Here is a 13,669-nt window from a genome sequence, read left to right as displayed (position 1 = left end):
ATCGGCATAGGGGAGATCGCCGAGTCCTGCGCGAAACGCAAGGGCGAGTCAGTTCAGGCATAGACCCCCTGCTCCTGATCACGGCCGTCTCCCTGCCCGCGGAGAAACCGTAAAAATTAACCTCCACTCCCTGAGGCAGTTAGCCAAAGATGTAGAAAGGTTTAACCCGTCAGTGTCAGGGAATAATGTGGAGACCTACATCGATGAGCTGAGATATACTTTGCAGTTTATGCCCGAAGCGTCCGAACAGGAAAAGGCTATGTTAGTAAGGAAAACTACCAGCCGAGCGGTCCACGAGTGGATGTCTAGACAAGGACCGGAGGTCTGTAATAGCTTTGAGGAGCTGTGTCAGGCAATGATCGGAGAATTTTCGGCTTTTATCGATCCCATAGCTGCCGTGGCTGCTGTGCACCATATTAAGCACGAAAAAGCTGAAGCCCCTCGCGACTATTATCAGAGGCTTAGGCACACTTATTTTGCAGGGCGGAATGAAGAGGGTTGCGAAGAGAACGTGAATTTCAAAGGTTTATTCATTGCTAATCTGCATCCCTCAGTCAGGAAAATGATTGTGATGCACACTGATGCAAAAGCGATGAAAATGTCTGACATTAGAAGGTTGGCTCAAAAAGCCTGGGGAGCTGAAGTCTCTGCTTCCTCAGAGCGAAAACCTGCTAAAACGGCCGTGTTCGCCACTAAAGCCAGCAGGGTTGACGACTCGCCTCAGCTCGAGGCAGCTGAGGTTCCTGAGCTCGCTAAGCCCTGGCGCAAAATAGGCAGGCAGGACCGCACTAAGTGTCAGAGCCGCCGTGAGCGCTACGGGGAAGGCAAGGGCTCAGGCAGAGCCTATCATAAGACTGGACGAAGGGAGTCAACTGCAGCCCGCCTGGCCAGGCTTGAACAAGCCCTGCCTGAGAGATCAGGACAGGGTAAACCTTCCGCACAGAATGCCGGAAGTGTGAATGAGCTTAGGGGGACCACGCCCCTTCTCACTGGAGGAGGCGGGGATCCGTCCCAAGCCCCTCCCTCAGTCTATCTGATTGGGTGGGAGGGTTCCTGCCTGGAAGAAGGCTGTGACTCTGAGTTGGGCGCTGACCCCGCCCCTGAAGTCAAAGAAAAGGCAGGCTTCCAACAATTCTTAGGGAATCTCAGCCAGAAAGGCAAAGCAAGGCGTATTTATATCAAGGTTTCTCTTGAAAACGTCTTAGATAGAGAAGCACTGATTGACACTGGGGCTGAAATTAGTTTGATGTCAGCCGATCTACTCAGCGAGCTCAAACGAGTAGCGAAAGGAAAAGGCATCAGACTTAAGGTAGAACCGTGTAAGATAGATATTTCCAGCTATACCCAGGATCATGCCAAGATCACACACCGAGTGTGGGTGGCACTTAGGTTCGGGCCAATGAACGTGGTGCATCCTGTTTACATCTCTAGGTTTAAAACAGAGCCACTACTCATTGGCCAAGACCTGCTTGACAGGCTGGAGCCTCTGGTGGACTGCCAGCGTGGAAAATTGTGGGCTCAGGTCAAAAACCCTAAGCCTGTTGCACAGCAAAAAGGGGGATTCAGTGGTTATGCTGTGATCACACAGTGCCCACTGAACACTATAGCTGAGTTGGAGGTTCCTCCTGGTTCCTCTGGACGAGAATAAATGTCTCTTCTTGCTTTCCAAAACTACAGGGAAGTCCTGCCCAGGCCAGCACTCCCACGGTCTCCCAACTACAGGAGCAGTGCTCCAAGCAGCTGCTTGACCCGCCAGGTAAAGCACACCCCCTTTTCATCCCTGAAGAAGAGTGGATCTCCCTGTCCGGTAATGAATGGGAGTTCTTTCTGTGCACTCTGGTACCTCAGGGGGTCCAGGACTACCACCCCATGGTGGTGGGAGGGGGTCCAGGTGGCAGAAGTGCAGGTTGATGATGTAATTCTTAGCCTCAGCTCTGAGAAGTCCATAATCAGTGAAGGTCTGTTCGAGGACCTGTCGCGAAGCTGTCAGGTGACCCTGGTGACGCAGTCACAGGTTCTGTGGTGGGCACCCCCATCTCATAGGTCCATTTGGAGCAAAGGAAGCTGTGTAGCTTCCATCTCCATCGGAAAAAGGAAGTTTGCTCACTACTTCCTATTGGAAGTACCTATTGGTTCGACTGGGCGCCCAGCTGGACACAGTAAACAGTGTGCTGTGGACACGGGTGGACCCAGATGCCCACTCTCTAAGCGGTGACCCCGAGAACATTCGGTCAGGTCAGACGATTCCTCAGGCCTGCCAGGTAGTAAACGAATCGGACCTGATCGTTCCTGTGTCAACAGCAGGGTTTCCAGTACGCCTTGTCCTAAAGAAGGGACAGAGAATGGACGCTGAGATGGTTTTCTTCCAACCATCAGCTCAGTTTATCAGACTGAACCTAGCAGTCTGTTGTACCCCCAGACTGGAACGGAATGGCCGAGCCACCTGCCTGTTGGTGCAGAACATAGCAAAACAAGATGTCAAAATCCCTGCTCGCACTGACATGGGACTGGTAATTGACAATGGTTTCTATGATTTCGAACTGGCCATCCCAGTACTGGGGCAGCTCCCTGGTCCCTTGGCCAGGGAGGGGGGAACCGAGCAGGTGTACTACACCTACCCCCAGCGGATGATTGCAATTATGCCAATAGAGGGATTCTGCAACCAGGAGGTGTGCAGGGTGGACCTTAGCGATAAGGATGAGATGGTTGTGTACACAGTACACGCAGGTGTTCCGATGGACCACTCAGCCGAGAGTACGACCCGGGATACCGCCATGCCGTCAAAAGCGGGGTTCCTAGAGCAGGTACAGGAACAGGTTGGCAAGGCAGATGCCCTGGAAACGGAAAGCCAGCGTCAGCAGCTGCGTCAGAATTTCCAGGATTTCCGGGAAGTGTTTGCACGGGACGCCTATGACTGCGGGGTGACGGATTTGAACACAGTGCGCATTCCAACGGCCCCTGGCGCCCGCCCAACCTATGTCAGGCAGTATCGCATTCCCTCACGGCATACGAGTCCATAAAGCAGACGTTGGATGCTCTACTAGAGCGTCAGATCATAAGGGAGTGTAACTCCACTTATAACTCCCCACTGTGGCCGGTGCTGAAACCCAATGGTAAATGGCGTCTGACCATTGACTACTGGCAGCTGAATAAACAGGTTCCTTTGTCACGATGGCCAATGATCTACCTAGATCAGGAGTTAGCCAAGGTGACAACAGCGAAATATTTCACCACAGTGGATGTGGCCAATGGGTTCTGGACCCTTAAGGTAGAACCAACAGACCAGTACAAACTGGCCTTTTCCTTTGGAAACAGGCAGTTCACCTGGAATCGATGCCCCTTTGGGTATTCCAACTCCCCAGTGGAGTTCAACATATTTCTGCACAAAGCCATGAGTGATGCAGCCGCCAGGGGCAACCTGGTCTATGTGGACAATATTCTGATGAGGAGTCAGACCTGGGAAGAACACATGGCCGAGATCAGGCATGTGTTGACCCAGCTCTCCTGTGCAGGGGCCAAACTGTCCCTGGCTAAGGGACAGTGGTGTAGGACCCAAGTGGAGTACGTGGGACTGTTGGTTGGAGCCCAAGGCATACAGCCACAGTCCAGCAGAGTCCAAGCTATCCAGAATATGAAGTCGCCCACTAACCTGTCTGAACTGCGCAGCTTTCTGGGAGTATGTAATTATTCCCAGCAGTTCATTGAGGATTACGCTGAAATAGCAAGGCCCCTCCACAAGCTGTTGCAGAAAGACGTGCCCTTTGAGTGGGGGCCTTCCCCAGAACAGGCTGTGATGGAGCTGAAGCGCAGACTCGGTAGTGCTTTACCTAGCTTGGCCTACCCTGACAAAAATAAGGTCTTCTACCTTGAAGCAGGGTTCTCAGAGCACTGCCTTGGGGCTGCTCTGAGTCAGGAATATAACCAAGAGCGAAGGGTGGTGGCATATGCCAGTCGAGCCCTGAGCCCAGTGGAGCAAAAGTTCTTGGACTGCGAGAAGGCCCTGTTGTCTACGGTCTGGTCGGTAGAACACTTCCGTAGTTATGTTGGGGGACAAAAGATCATCATCGAAACCTGCCACCAACCTGTGACATTCCTGCATAGCCAGAGACTGAAAGCGGGCAGGGTGTCAAATAGCAGGATTGTGGCATGAATGATGGCCCTACAAGGCTATGAGATAGAGGTACGTTATGCACAGAGCAAGAAAATGTACCTGGGACAGGGCCTGGCTTTGGGCCAAGTGTGTCACGGCTGTGACACTGACATGGAAGCTCCAGAAACAATTCCCGCTGCTGAGCTACCGAACAATCATCGGTACTACGATGAGAACGTGGGCCAGGGCTTACCCATGGCCTATGTTGACGGTTGCTCTTTTCGCCACGAACAGCAGGTGCTAGCAGGGGTAGGAGTAGTCTGGCAAGACAATACTCCCTGTGGGCCGACCCGCTATAAGCTAGGACCAAAGACTAGTCAGTATGCGGAAGTAGCTGGGGTGCTGATCACCCTCCAGCAGGCCCTGACACATGGCCTTAAACAGTTTGTCATCTGTAGTGACTCGAACTACGCCCGACATAGCTTCGTGTCTCACGTTCCGTATTGGAAGGGTAACGGCATGAAAAATGCCCGGGGCAAGGAAGTAAAGAACAAAGAGTTGTTCCTGGCCAGTGACAAGCTCACGACCGAGGCTGGAATGATGGTTTACTGGAGGAAGGTGAAGGGACACTCCCAGGTGAAGGGACCCGACAAAGACGGGAATGATGAGGCCGACCGGTTGGCCAAATCTGGTGCCTTAGAGGGTGAACCCTGGCAGTTCCAGCAGGAATGGCTACCCCCAGAATTCGTGGCTGAGGTCAAGGCGGTCACCCGAAGCAGGGCTAGACAGGATGTCGGAGCTGACCCTCAATCTGTAGTGCTTGGGTCACAGGGTTTTAACACCGATCTTGCGGAAATGCAGAAACAGGACCCAGCAATTGGGCAAATGTATCAGCATATCGCTGACCCAGTGCGTCAACCTCTTTCGGAGCAGGTGCTGAGCCAGTCTCTGGAGTTGAAGGAGCTGGCAGAGGTGAAAGACAACCTAAAAATTATAAAGGGGTTGTTGGTTTGTGTACCAGTTGCACAAGGTGTCCCAAAGTGGGTAGTTCCCCACTGTCATCGGGGGGTCATGATCCAACATGCTCATGACGAACCCTGTGGGGGTCACCGGGGAATCAAGGCTACATACGACACTATCCAGCAGGTGGCATTCTGGCCTCACATGGGCCAAGACATCGCCGCGTATGTAAAGGGGTGTCTGACGTGTAGCCAGTTCCAACCATCACGGCCCTTGCACCGTGCACCACTCCAGAAAAAGGGCATGACATTCACCTGGTCCAATCTTCAAATGGATTGGGTGGGGCCGCTGGTGAGGTCATCCAGAGGGAACAAATATTTCCTCACTGTTACGTGTGCATTCACAAAATGGATTGAGTGCCTCCCAGCACCCAACGACACGGCAGAGACAACTGCAGTGCTGTTGGTGAACCATGTGTTCAGTCGATGGGGATTCCCCCTGACCGTGGTCTCGGATCGGGGAACCCATTTCACAGCTACAGTAATGGCAACCCTGTGGAATATGCTTGGGGTCAAGACCCAGTTGCATATCTCCTACCACCCTCAATCCTCGGGCCAGGCAGAAAGGGCAAACCGAACGGTGGTTAGTATGCTCAAAAAGTTTGTCTTCAACAGCAGTAGGGACTGAGACATTAAGCTGCCCCTGGTTCTGATGGCCATCCGAGCTACGCCCCATTGCTCTACGGGGGTCCCACCTTTTGAGATGATGACAAGTCGGAAGATGACTCTTCCCCTACACTGTCTTTATGGGGTGGAGGACCTGAGCACGACTGGGGCTGCTACGGCCCATCAGTATGTGTCAGACCTGCGAGCACATCTGCAGGCAACCTTTGCTTTTGCCCAGAACAATCTGGGAAGGAGTGCAGAGGGTAGGAAAGCATACTATGACTGAAAGGCAGTTAACCAGGAACTCCAAGTAGGAGACAAGGTCCTGTACTTCCAATTTGCCAAACCCACAGGGGTGGCCCGGAAGTACTTACCCAGTTGGACAGGACCCCACGAGATTGTCGATAAGGTATCACCGGTAGCTTATCGAATTCAGATTGAGAAGGGAAGGCAATCTCTGGTCTACAAGTGGGTGCATCGCAACCACCTCCGGTTGTATCGCCCACCTCAAATGGCGCCGGAGAACACAGAATAGGGTTAAACGTCCAAACCCGATCAAAGAGGGGGGTGCCCCTTTGTAGCTGCAGGCAGTTAGGTACTGTACTGTAGGTCCTGCTAGGAAAATATATTCAAAATTATAGTGGAACTGTACCATGTGCCTCATCTATGTTCCAGAATGGGAATCCTAAAACTGCCACGGCTGGTCCTGACAGTACTGTGGATCGCCTCGACACAGCCCCTTGAAGTTGTGGAACCTGGTCCTCCTACCGGCATAGTCCTGCAGGAAACCATAGTCCTCTCCATGGAAATCTTTATGGTACAATCTTTTTTTTTTCTTATAAAATATACTTTATTCCGAAAAAAAACACATCTCAAAAGGAAACATCTCACACGATAACACTCCACAAAATTAAAACATCGGCGGAACGGCGGTGATTGTCCGTTATCAATCCTTGCAAGGGTGGGCGTATTTGCGCTATTATGAGAGTCCCTCCAAACCCTACCGCTTGCTGTAAACCATTAATCCCTGTACAGGGTCCATAGGCCTTTCCAGCGCTCCTTTGCCGTGGGGAAACCCCATTTAGCAACGTCGCGCTTCATCCTCCTCCTGAGGTCCGCCAGGATCCTCTCTTCCAGCTCCCTCGCTCCCCACTTGTTGTTGTGCCGGATGAGATTGTTCCTCGCGTCCCACAGGCCTTTCTTTGTGAGGGACAGCAGCAGCCACATCAGGAACTGCGTCCCCCTGTCCAGTCCGGTAGGTGCCAGCCCCAGCAGAATGTACTGGTAGCTGAGCACCGCATTCGTTTCCAGGAGTTGCATTATGTTGTCCATTCTGCCCCACGCCGCCTTGGCGAAGGGGCAGCTCCTTCACTTTATTAAGATACTGAAGAAAGATGTGGAGACGGGGGTTTGAATTTAATCCTTTCTGTAGGGGGTTTAGACTTTCAAGTCACAAGCTGGGGTTTATGGCAGGAAAGGGGGGTTAACTGATAAGGATTGCAGATGCAAGCTAGGAACCCCCCTGGGTGTAATGTTAAACTGACCATTTGTCCAGAACATCGTAAACTGGCCAAATACCATGAACCCCCCTCTTTACCATCAGACCGAGTGACGTCAGAAACGGAGAAGAAAACACTATATAACCCAAAAGTTTGTAACAGTACGGGGAACAATACTTCGGTTTTGTTGTTTCTTGCGGGAAACAAGACTTCGGCTTTATTGTTCCTTGCATGCAATAAACTCATCTGTTTTACTTCATCTCGGGATCAAGAACCTTATTTCTTCTGTTACAACAAATTTGGCGTAGTCTGGATGCTCCAGAAGGCGCAGAACTTCCCATCGGCAGGAGAGATGGTCAGCGCGCACATAACTAAGAGGTAAGGACTCCTCTTTTATTTAAAAGTCCTGACTCTCTCTGACCGATTGGGAAATCTCTGCTCCCTGCGAGAATCGCCCGAGATGACGGAGTAAACGTGAGTTTCTGAATTCCTCTGGCCCGGGGAAGACACCGGTGTATGTAATGGGTTGTTTGCTGTAAGCCCAGAATTTGGTCTGGCAGGGGTTCCGCGGTATTGTGTACAGGCGTTCGAAGCTGGTATATGCCTTAATTGCGCGTGGAGTTTTTGAACGGGTTTTGGACCCTTACCGTGAAGTTCAGGACTGGTGTGGGCCTTAATTGCGCCCGGAGTTCTGAAGGTCAGAACTGGTTTGGGCCTTAATTGCGCCCGGAGTTCTGAGGCTCAGGATCGGTGTGGGCCTTAATTGCGCCCGGAGTTCTGTGGCTCGGGATCGGTGTGGGCCTTAATTGCGCCCGGGGTTCTGGAGTGGTGCATTAAATGCACGTATAATCCAGGATTGGTGTGGGCCTTAATTGCGCCCGGGGTCCTGAGATTAGCTACGCCTTGATTGTGCACAGATTGGCATGGCGTGGTTTTTTTGTTTTAAAGGAAACAGGAGTAGAAGATATATATATATATGTATGTATGTTTTTGGTGTTTTCCTTGTTTGTGAAATACATATACACACGCACGACACTAACATAAACACACCTCATAATAAAAGAGCAAAGCATTAAGTAGCAGGATTTAAAGGACGTTGAGACCCGAGAATCGCCCTGATTGAGCTCAGTGCGTAAGTCCACCCCGGGGCAAAAGCAGCGATGCTGGCGTTCTGGGGATGGTGAATTACTGATCAAGAAAGGGGGTTTTCGAGGTCTCGTTTCTTACCTGTGAACAGTGCGGTGTAAGCCCTCTCTAAAGTCTCGGAGAGGCATTTAGATCTGGAGGTAACAGACGCCCTTAGCTGAATGAGTGCAGTAATGCACAGGTTTTTCCAAGTGAAAACATCCCCCTACTGAATGAGCTGTTACCTCACACACGACAAAAGTAAATCTTAAAGAAACCAAACATGTGTGCTAATTGGGTGTTTGAGAAAGTGGTGGAAGTATCTGATTACATATCGGAAAAGTGTAAATTGACTGAAAGGGAAGAGAAATATAGGAAGAAGCTGAGTCTGTCAGAAGGAGTTTGGGGCGAAGATGCCTGTAAAAAAGCGTATGAACATTGGAACAAAAACAAAGATTTAGCTGCAGCCCTGGTGATCGGCCGACACCTGAGGTGGCAGATTAGCATGAAGGAGAAATCAGAATGGGATAAAAAAGAGAAGGAGTTCACAGAAAAAATAAAAGCGTTAAATGAGAGGAAAGATAATTTATTCGCGGCAAAAGAGGTACTAGAAAAAAAGCTAAAAGAGGGAGTACAGGAGAATGAGAAACTAAAGAAGGAATTAACTCCTGGTCACGCTGCACTGGTTAATGTGCTACAGCCGGCGACTAAGTTATATCCTGCTCTCCCACAGGGGAACAAACAGGCAGGAAACGAAAATAATTGGGATCAATTCCCACTGTGGCCATATGGAGATGGGGGGTCGGATTGGGATAACACTTGGTATGAGTGTGATAAAGACGGATCAAAGTCTCTCCTGTTAGAGGGAGGGCGCCCGTAGGTCTGTACTCTCACTCGAAGTGGGAAAGGACTTGATGTAGCAGGGGCTGGCGCCGTTGATGACAGCGCCACTCTAGCTCCGTCTCGCACCCCGCCGAGGGGGTCCGTTCTCGCACCTACCTTCCCTGAATCCCCAATACGATCAAATCCAAAACCGGAGGATATTGACCGGTGGGCTAGAGAAGTACCGCACCCAAAATTAGGGATGCAGCGAACCTGGAGTGCGCTTCAGGAATTAAAAGATACTTATGGTATCTCCCCCCTGACTGCCGCTATGATCCTCAGAAGGACAGGGGAAAAGCGTCTCGGAGAACTTAAACAATTGTGTGAGGATAACGGCAGGGGAGGGCGATGGGAATGGGTTTGGCGATGGCTTAAACAAAATTATCCACCAAAGACAGATTGGAAAAAGATATCTGCGCGTCAGCAAAAAGAAAGCGAGGATGTGGCTGACTTCACTGACCGCTTCGTCACACTCTGGCTGGAATGCTCAGGACTAAGTGACGAAGATGATGTGAATAGCGACGCCTCTGCTGTGATTAAACAAATTTATTTGGGCGGTCTTAAGCCTGATATAGCCAAAGCCCTTCAGTTAAAAGAGCCCGAAATAGGGCAAGATACGACTAAACAATTTGAGGAAATAGTTAAAATGGCACGGCAAATCGAGAGAAATATGTATGCTAAGGTGCGGGCAATACAAACAGGGTGGACACCCCCCATACTGAAGGGTGGAGCTGGCCCTGACACCCGACTAAATCCAAAAGGCGAAATTACAACTCGGTGCCATTATTGTAAAAATTTCGGACATTGGCAAAAGAATTGCAAAAAGCGATTAGGCAGTGAGGGCAGGATTGGAAGATACCGAGATCCCCCTTTCAATCCCTCGAATCGAGAGGGGCAAAAAAACCTGTTGTCACAATTACAGGATTTGAGCGAAGCAGACAAACGCGCTATCAGGGAGCTTTTAAACTAGGACTCCCCCTAGTGGCCTCCCTACGCCTATCTCAGGAACTGAGTGAAAAAGAGCTCAAATTACAATGCACGATTAATGGGATTCAAATGTCACTTTTATGGGACACTGGGGCTCAATTATCGTGTTTATCTGAACAGTCAGCCAAACGGTGTGGTGTCATGTTCACAGGGAGGGAGCTGGAGGCCACTGGTGTAGGGGGTAATCGAATAACACTCAGAGAAACTCAAAAACTCAAGATTAGACTAGGAGATGGGGAGGTAACATTTAATGCTGTCATGTGGGTAGGATCTACCCCAGATCTGTTGGGATGGGATGCTCTGAAATACCTACAAGGGGTTACATTAACCATACATGAGGAGAGGGTGGAGGTAAACATCTGGTCCCTCCAAAAAGACGAACTAAAAGGGCATTCAATTTGGACTATGGATAAGGACGAATGCGGGCTTCTGGATATGGAACCCGCCACATTTACTGGGAAATCCCCGCCATACACAAAGCCATATAAAATCAACAAAGAGGCGGAGGAAGGGGTTCGACCAGTAATACAAAAACTATTGACTCAAGGCATTGTACGAAAAACACATAGTACAAGCAACAGTCCAATATGGCCCGTAAAGAAAGCCAGCGGAGCATGGCGATTCACAGTTGATTACTCAAAAGCTAATCAACACATCAACCGTCTCACCCCCTTGGTAGCAGACCCCTCTGCTATTTTTCAACTACTGACCCCTGAGCACCAGGTGTTTTCAGTAATTGACATGGCTAATGGGTTCTGGTCTGTTCCTCTACACCCAGAGTTACAAGATTGGTTCGCTTTTGTTGTAGATGGAGAACAATATACTTGGACCAGGTTACCACAGGGGTTTCATAACAGCCCCACCGTGTATCACATGGCACTTCGGAGGCATCTCCGGGAGCTGCCTCAAGTGTCCTCCGTCGTTATCCAATATGTGGATGATATTTTAATCGCGTCTCCTGACGAGGAAACCCACAAGAAGGACCTCCAAATTATTCTCAACCAACTGGTTAAAAAAGGACACAAGGCTAGTTATAGCAAAGCACAGTTATGCCTAGACACCGTAATTTACTTGGGACAAAAGATTAGTCAGGGAAAAAGGGAATTGACAGAAGATCGGGCCTAGGCAATCCGAACACACCCTAGTCCCAATACGGTGAGAGAGCTCCGATCATTTCTGGGTCTGTGCAATTTCAATAGAAATTGGGTTGATGCTTTTTCTGAAAGGGCCAAACCACTTACAGACCTATTAAAGGGGGGAGGGAGGTCCCTTGATCCTATTGCTTGGAGTCCTGAAGCTGAACATGCTTTTAATGATTTAAAACAAGCTCTGTTACAGGCTCCTGCATTGGGGTTTCCTCAGACAGATCAACCATTCTACCTCTACGTAAGTGAAAAGAATGGATTTTGGACAGCTGTACTAACACAGGAACATGGGGGCAGGTACCGCCCGGTAGGGTATTACTCTGGATCCTTGGACGAGGTAGCCAGGGGCTGGGGTCCATGTCTACGAGCCGTTCAGGCCGTCTGTCTAGCAGTACAGGCAGTCAATAACATAGTACTAGATCAACAACTGATTGTTCGATGCCCACATGCGGTACACACCCTCATGTCCCTGAATCGGGTCAGTCAGGTTAATGCGATACGATGGAGCAAGTGGCAGGTCTTGTTAGAGGCTCCAAATATTACCATTGAACGTGAAGGAGCTCTAAATCCAGCCACATTGTTACCTGACCCATCAGAAGCCTACATGTTAGAACACAGCTGTGATGTTTGGGCAATGGGAGAAGATGAGGGCATCAAAATAGCCGAGCAACCACTAAGGAATGAAGACCTCATCCTCTTCACTGATGGAACTTAATTCACAAATTCTAGTGGGGAGAGGAAAGCGGGTTGGGCTGTGACTACAGAACATGATATCCAATGTGGGGGAAGATTTGAGGTACCCACGTCAGCACAGTGAGCTGAACTGAAAGCTTTGGTGGAAGCCTGTAAATTAGCAAAAGGCAAGACCACCATAATATACACAGACTCACGATACGCATTTGGAGTATGCCATGACTTTGGAAGGTTATGGAGTAATAGGGATTTTTTAACCTCTGCTGGCACTCCGGTAAAGAATGCAGATCTGGTGTCTGAGCTGCTTGAGGCTCTCCAACTCCCAAAGCAGGTAGCTGTAGTCAAATGTAAGGGCCACAGCAGAGAGGACACTCCCGAGGCCAGGGGCAATAAGCTGGCAGACTGGACAGCACATCAAGCTGCCCTGGGGCAATGGGAGGAGTGGGCTATAGAAAAACCTCTTCAGATTATTTCAGTTTGCACAGTGAACATACAGGCACTCCGGACGGAACAGCTCAGCGAGCTCCAGGCCCAGGCCCTAAGGATTGAGAAATGGACCTGGATGGAACGCAATGTGGGGCTGCAGAAGGATGGGACCTGGAGGTGCCAGCGTACAGGCAGACCCGCCTGTCCCAAGCAACTAATGCCCTACCTGGCACAGCAAATACACTCCACAGGGCACCCAGGTGTTAGCCAAATGACTCGACACTTTGCTCAGAGCTGGGTGGGCACAGGCTTCACACCCTTCGCAGCTGATGTGGTACAACGCTGTGGCGAGTGCCAAAAAGCCTCTGGAGCACCGCCGGTTCGGGCTCCTAATCTTCGACGTCCTGCACCCGAGGGGCCCTTTAGACACTGGCAAATAGACTATTGTTCACTGCCACCCTGTAAAGGGAAAACAGGTCTCCTAGTGATGGTGGACCAGTTTTCTAGATGGGTGGAGGCTGTCCCTGTCAAACGAGAGACTGCGCAGACAACTGCCAAATATCTCGTGACAGAAGTAATTCCCCGATGGGGACTCCCGTGTCGCATAGACTCAGACCAGGGCACACATTTTACTGGAAAAGTGTGTCAGGTGGTGGCAGACCTACTAGGGATCAAATGGGACCTGCATTGCCCTCATCACCCGCAGTCCTCTGGCATGGTGGAACGGGTGAACCGGACTTTGAAAGCTAAATTGACAAAGTACCACCTGGGAGGGATCCCCTGGGTGGATGCATTGCCCGCCGTACTGTGCAGCATCTGGGCTGGAACAAATCGAATAGTGGGGCTGAGCCCGTTTGAGGTGATCACGGGGCGTCCCATGAGACTGAGTGACTCTCCAGGACATGACAGAGTAGGCTTGAGTATACTAACTGATTCTCTGTTACAGTATTGCAAGTTGCTGACAGAGGCCACCCAAGGAGCCCGCGAGCAGGTCCTGGAGGCGTGGGGACCACCACCTGAAGGAGGGCACGACCTCATCCCAGGAGAGTGGGTGTGGATCAGGAAATTTCCTTCACAGGTTCTCCAGCCCAGGTGGGACGGACCCTACCAGATCCTGTTGACAACTGAGTCTGCGGTTCGAGTGGAAGGAAAAGATCGCTGGATCCACGCGTCACACTGCCGACGAGCCTCATCCCC

This window comes from Lepisosteus oculatus, unplaced genomic scaffold (assembly GCF_040954835.1).
Source record: "Lepisosteus oculatus isolate fLepOcu1 unplaced genomic scaffold, fLepOcu1.hap2 HAP2_SCAFFOLD_45, whole genome shotgun sequence".
NCBI lineage: Eukaryota > Metazoa > Chordata > Actinopteri > Semionotiformes > Lepisosteidae > Lepisosteus > Lepisosteus oculatus.
The sequence above is the reverse complement of the archived record's forward strand: the minus strand, read 5'-3'. Positions refer to the sequence as shown.